Source organism: Salvelinus namaycush, chromosome 3 (genome assembly GCF_016432855.1).
Source record: "Salvelinus namaycush isolate Seneca chromosome 3, SaNama_1.0, whole genome shotgun sequence".
Classification (NCBI taxonomy): Eukaryota; Metazoa; Chordata; class Actinopteri; order Salmoniformes; family Salmonidae; genus Salvelinus; species Salvelinus namaycush.
Window position 1 is genome coordinate 49,592,099 of NC_052309.1, and position 7,527 is coordinate 49,599,625.

The window sequence follows — 7,527 nt, forward strand, 5'->3', positions numbered from 1 at the left end:
ACACGTGGCAGAGATTCATTTTTTTCTTTTTTTTAACTGTTTATGAAACATTGAAAAAAGTTTGTATGAAGAGAGTATTCACTGGCTCACTCCTATGTGACTGTTTCTTACCAAGTCAGTGTTCCACTGATGGCTGGTCAACATTGCCAGTGGTTATAATTGAAATATAAGTTAATATCTATTCAACTAAATCCATAGCTATGTACACACTAACAACAACAATGTGTCAAAATCTGGGGTGGGTTACTAATGAGTAAGAATGTAAAACTGTAAAATCTAAATGTCGGAATGCATTTTATATTTAGAATTAAAAAACACTATTATTGTTTACTTTGGTTTCTGGTTTCTATGGCATAGAAGAGCCCCTAGAGGCCCAGAGGACTGTCAGCAGCATTGTTCAGTTTCTAAGAGGGCTGCCAGCAGTAAGCATTGCAGCGGGCGGGCGGTGGCAAATGCATTGAGAGTGAAGAGCAGTGCCTTTAACATTTTCAGGGTTGAACTAAGGAAAGGCTACTCCCTTGATTGATGGCACTAAGTTTTACATCCTGCTCTATTCCGTGACCCTGTGAAGGTGCCGTGGTTCCCATCTTCTGTTGACGATGTTTTAGACAACACTCAGAAAGTACCAGCTACACTGCCTTCAGTCTCACATGCCGTTAGGGGAATGTTTTGTTTTTGACTGCATTTGTTGCTGCTTGATGTTGATGGGAGAGAACACAGAGGCATTAAACGTGATGGGCTAGTGCTGTGTCCTACACACAGGAAATGTCTTGTAGTTCTATGATAGTATCGAATACCTATATTTTTGTAGCATGATATCAATCCCTCCTCAGAGAGACCCAACAGGTACTAAACCGAACATGTAAAAAATATTGTTGGTTTCTTTTTATTGATTTTATTTTTTCACATTCAAACATACACAAAGAGATGTTTTCTCAGATGTCGAAAGTTAAAGTTAATTGTCCTAAAATTTTGTTAATGTAGCAATATCAATTAGCAAGGGCTTTAAAAAAAATCTGCATTCTCCGGGGTGATATCCATAGCTTTATGTTGACCTCGGTAATCATAGTTCCATGTGTAGCGTCGGTTTCCAAAAACTCTTTGGAATAACGATCCCGGTCTTTACTCTTTTCAAGCCGTCAGCACCCAATTTGCTTTCACAAAACCATGATCCAAATTGAGAGTGGGGGCATTGTATGGCATGGGTTGGGGTGTTTTTACAATAAATGGGTATTGTAGTGCTGGACATTGTGCAGTGGTGACGATATCTCTGGACTGTGTAGACTGACTAGTGTGTATTGTAGATCAGTGCACAGGGGTGAGAAGGTTAGAGCATCCCAGAGGGAGAAGGAGTGAGTCGGTTGCATTATGACCGATTGAGAGGATCCGTTGCTGGAGATGGAAGGCTTTCAGTATGCAAGTGCACACAAGTCCTGTGTGAAATGTATAAATATAAATATTTAGATATTTCATTTTAAACCTATTGTATGGATGTTTACTCTCATGACAAAAAAATGATAAATAATATACATAATGCATATATGACTATTTAATAGAAAAATACTACCCGAGATAATAAATATTGTTTGTACCAACCTATTGTTAGGCATTTTGCACATTAGAAGCTTCCTTTACATTCATGTAGTCAGCTTTGTGCTATCCAAGGACAGCTTTGAAACACATTATTTAGCCTCTATCCCTGACCCCTGTGTTTTCAAATGAACAACGTCTTGTATAAAGCTTAACTCTTTAATCAACCATGCACCCTTAGACTTTTAACCATATTTCTGCTGGGTAATCGTTAATTACTCTTCTTTATTTTTGATGTACAGGTCGATCTATTGATGGGGAGATGGCTTTGAATGTCGATTGCACTTTTTTTTTTATGGCAATAAAGCGAGTCAATGGAAGAAAAAAAAAAAAGTACTGTATATTAAGTTCACATGAATAATTCTATTTGAGGATTTGCTAATAATCAGTGATGAGAAATTGCCAAGTGGATAAATCAATGTTTTTCCTTTTTCCTTTAGCTTTAAAGATAGCAAAATCGCTGAAGAGTTTCTATATATTGTTTGCTAATTAAAACCTCAGCTAAAATACATTTCCTGCCATTCAGAACAGAAAGTGGGCCACCACCAGTTGTTGTTATTTTGTCATACTCATTTAGGAAGGCATTGTATCTGTTCCAGAGCACTGGCTGTGGAATCTGTGGCACATTTGCAAACATGAGCTTCTATCCCCTTCTCCTTTCACATACAGCAGCTGTAACATGTATATAAATGCATCGCAAACCGATCCCCTATGTTGGAGACCAAGTAATCCCCCATTTAGAACTGTTGTTCTGGACAGTACTTGCTTTTCAAAGTTGGGTCTTTGATCAATGTTAGGTACTTGTGGGAGTTTTTTGTTTTCTTGTGTTTTTATTTATCAGGCATAAAAAAACGATTCATTTAGAAATAAAACCTCATTTTTTTAAAGCACAAATGTTGAAGATATATAATGGGTGAGGGGTAAACACATCCACACTCACTGATATGTGTTTGTGGTATATAATGTATGATAAATGCCAAACGATGATGGAGATGGGGTAGTATTCTGTTGGATTGGGTGGAAAGGTATACCTTCTGTAAATGTTTGGTTTTGTTATGATATGGCCCTCTGTAGAATCTGATTCTCTGCATAAGTCTTTAAATAAAAGAGAGGAAAAAAAGTAATGTTGACATTTTTATCAATGTGTAATAAATTGAATTATAAAAATGCCAACACATCATTCCTTGTCACTTTTCCTTTTATATGCTTTTGGCTCCTTTTTACAACCAAAGATAATGCTTGGTAAGTGACAGTTCATACATGTAAGTGTCTCTTGAGGGAATGTGAAAGTAGAATGCAAGACCTTTGCAGCTCACTACAGGCATAGAAAATACATTTGGCAGGGACTCCAAGGGACATGAAGTGGAATTTTGCACATGCAACGGTAGAAATATGCACAATCATGTCCCCAGTGGCAGTGTTGTTAGGGTGAAAGGGATAAGTTGACATAAATAACAATACATAACAAATGTATCTCCTCTGGTTGAATTGATGTAAAGTGCTGTAGAGCTCTTCTATGACTCCTGGATTAGAGTAAGGTCCTAGAGCCCTACTTTTACAAAAACGATGATCTGTCTAACTCTCTAAGGGGCGCTGAAGTGAGGAAACACAGTAACTAATGCCTATTGACTCTCCACCTTTTACAGATCTCGCTGTTTCTGTCTTACAGATACAGGCAGGCCGCAGGAATCTATACATGTATATGTACACTCACATAAATAATTATTTTTGCTTCTTTCACTAACTATGAATGAGAGGGAGAAAGAGAGAGTGGGGAAGAAAAAATACCAGTTTATTATATACAGTCTAAGATAGGAGTTCATTTCAATTCAGTAAGAAATTGTCTGTTGTTGAAGGTGGGGGCTACTGCAATCTGCTCTCTGTCTCTCATTTCATTACCCGGAAATCTGTTTGATGCTGAGTGAAAATTAATTGGCTGGGACCTCACATCCATACAGAGAGAGGGCGCTTTCCTCTATGTACATCTCTCAAGCATGGAAGGATTGGCCATCAGGCAATTCTGGCAAATGCCAGATGGGCCGGACCATATTTTTGTTGGGTGGGCTGGTCAAATTTTTTTTGAATTTTTTTTACAATTGACACACTATTGACAAAAACTTTTTTTCTCTGTTGTTAGAATTCTATACACTGAGTGTACAAAACATTAAGAATACCTTCCTAATATTGAGTTGCACCCTTCCTTTTGCCCTCGGAACAGCCTCAATTTGTCGGGGGGCATGGACTCCACAAGGTGTCAAAAGCATTCCACAGGGTTTCTGGCCCATGTTGACCCACAGTTGTGTCAAGTTGGCTGGATGTCCTTTGGGTGGTGGACCATTCTTGATACACATAGGAAACTGTTGAGCATGAAAAATCCTGCAGCATTGCAGTTCTTGACACAAACCGGTGCTCCTGGCACCTACTACCATACCCTGTTCAAAAGCACTCAAATATTTTGTCTTGCCCATTTACCCTCTGACCGGAACACATACACAATGCATGTCTCAATTGTCTCAAGGCTTAAAAATGCTTATTTAACCTGTCTCCTCCCCTTCATCTACACTGGTTGAAGAGTATTTAACTAACACTAAGGCCTAATTAGGGAAGGGGGGATTAAGGGGAACACATACAGTGCATTCGGAAAGCATCGAGACCCTTTCTCTTTTTCCTAATTTTGTTAAGTTACAGCCTTATTCTAAAATGGATTAAATAAAACAATTTCCTCATCAATCTACACACAATACCCCATACAGACAAAGAAAAACCTGTTTTAAAAAAAGATTTGCTAATTTACAAAAAACAGAAATATCTTATTTACATAATTATTCAGACCATTTGGTATGGGACTTGAAAATGAGCTCAGGTGCATGCTGTTTCCATTGATCATTCTTGAGATGTTTCTACAACTTGATTGGTAAATTCAATTGAATTGGAAAGGCACACACCTGTCTATTTAAGATCCCACAGTTGACAGTGCATGTTGGAGCAAAAACCAAGCCATGAGGTCGAAGGAATTGTCCTTGGAGCTCCGAGACAGGATTGTGTTGAGGCACAGATCTGGGGAAACGTGCCAAAAAATGTCTGCAGTATTGGAGGTCCCCAAGAACACTGTGGCCTCCATCAGTCTTAAATACAAGAAGTTTGGAACCACCAAGACTCTTCCTAGAGCTAGCAACCCGGCCAAAATGAGCAATCAGGGGAGAAGGGCCTTGGGAAGGGAGGTGACCAAGAATCCGATGGTGACACTGAAAGAGCTCCAGAGTTCCTCTGTGGAGATGGGAGAACATTCCAGAAGGACAACCATATCAAATCAAATCCAAATCAAATTTTATTGGTCACATACACATGGTTAGCAGATGTTATTGCGAGTGTAGCGAAAATCTTGTGCTTCTAGTTCCGACAGTGCAGCAATATTTAACAAGTAATCTAACAATTCCACAACAACTACCTAATACACACAAATCTAAGTAAAGGGATGGAATAAGAATATATACATACAAATATGGATGAGCAATGACCGAGCGGCATAGGCAAGATGCAATAGATGGTATAAAATACAGTATAACCATATGGGATTAGTAATGCAAGATATTATTATTATTATTACATTATTAAAGTGGCATTACTAAAGTGACTAGTGATCCATTTATTAAAGTGGCCAATGATTTCAAGTCTGTAAGTAGGCAGCAGCCTCTCTGTGTTAGTGATGGCTGTTTAACAGTCTGATGGCCTTGAGATAGAAGCTATTTTTTAGTCTCTCGGTCCCAGCTTTGATGCACCTGTACTGACCTCGCCTTCTGGATGGTTGTTGTCCTTGATGATCTTTTTGGCCTTCCTGTGACATCGGGTGCTGTAGGTGTCCTGGTCGGCAGATAGTTTGCCCCCGGTGATGCGTTGTGCAGACCGCACCACCCTCTGGAGAGCCCTGCGGTTGTGGCCCTGCGGTTGCCATCCCAGGCGGTGATACAGCCCGACAGAATGCTCTCAATTGTGCATCTGTAAAAGTTTATGAGGTTGAAGAGGCGCATCTCTGCAGCACTTCACCAATCAGGCCTTTATGGTAAAGTGGCCAGACGGAAGACACTCCTCAGTAAAAGGCACATGACAGCTTGGAGTTTGCCAAAAGGCACCTAAAGACTCTCAGACCATGAGAAACAAGATTCTCTGGTCTGATGAAACCAAGATATCCCACTATCCCTACGGTGAAGCATGGTGGTGGCAGCATCATGCTGTGGGGATGTTTTTCCACAGCAGGGACTAGGAGACCAGTCAGAGAGATCCTTGATGACAACCTTCTCCAGAACGCTCAAGAACTCAGACTGGGGCGAAGGATCACCTTCCAACAGGACAACGACCCTAAGCACACAGCCAAGACAAAGCAGGAGTGGCTTCGGAACAAGTCTCTGAATGTCCTTGAGTGGCCCAGCCAGAGCCCGAACTTGAACCCGATCCAACATCTCTGGAGAGACCTGAAAATAGCTGTGCAGCGACACTCCCCATCCAACCTGACAGAGCTTGAGAGGATCTTCAGAGATGAATGGGAGAAACTCCCAAATACAGGTGTGCCAAGCTTATAGCGTCATACCCAAGAACACTCAAGGCTGTTATCGCTGCCAAAGGTGCACCCATCCCGGATCCGGGATCATTGTCATCAGAAACGCTGACTAGCAAAGCCTGGCCTAGCGCCACAGGGATATAATATAATATAATTTCATGAAATTAAAGGTCCAATACAGCAAATGAAAGATAAACATCTTGTGAATCCAGCCAACATGTCCGATTTTTTTAATGTTTTACAGCGAAAACACAACATATATTTATGTTAGCTCACCACAATATCCAAAAACATACCGCCATTTTTTCACAGAAAAGATAGCTTTCACAAAACCCACAAATAGAGATAGAATTAATCACTAACCTTTGAACAACTTCATCAGATGACAGTCATATTGTCAGAGCTGCTAGGAGTACTGGGTGGAGGAGTCAAGTGCAGAGAGCAGGGTTTTCAAGAAAGTGGATTTATTTTCCAGTTGACAGGGAAAACGATCATGCCCCAAACACACGGGCGCATGAAAAGACGAGTCCAAAAACACCGGACTAAACTGTCCAGAAAATAATAAATCCACATCACAATCCAACACCAAATAACAGATAAACAAGCCCGCACAACAGCCAGCGGGCTACCTCCCCTTAAATAGCCTACCCACCAAACTAAACTCAAAACAGGTGCACCCAATCAGCCCAAACTAACAGAAACAAAAGGAAAATAATCGATGGCAGCTAGTAGGCCGGTGACAACGACCGCCGAGCGCCGCCCGAACAGGAAGAGGCACCATCTTCGGCGGGATTCGTGACACATATGACATCATGTTATACAATACATTTATGTTTTGTTCGATTATGTGCATATTTATAGCCACAAATCGTGGTTTTACATTGGCGCCATGTTCAGAAATGGCTCCAAAATAGCGAAAGTAATTACAGATAGCCACATGAAATACAGAAATACTCATCATAAACTTTGATGAAAGATACATGTTTAACATATAATTAAAGATACACTGGTTATTAATGCAACCGCTGTGTTAGATTTAAAAAATAACTTTAGTAAAAAGCACAGCATGCAATAATCTGAGACAGCGCTCAGCCATTCTCTGCCATGTTGGAGTCAACAGAAATACGAAATTACATCATAAATATTCCCTTACCTTTGATGATCTTCATCAGAATGCACTCCCAGGTATCCTAGTTCCACAATAAATTGTTGTTTTGTTCGATAATGTCAATTATTTATGTCCAAGTAGCTACTTTTTTCGTTTAGTACACATATCCAAACGCTCGTGCAAGTCCCACATAACGTCGGACGAAAACTTCAAAATGTTATATTACAGGTCCAATAAACTGGTCAAACTAAGTAGAGAATCAATCTTCGGGATG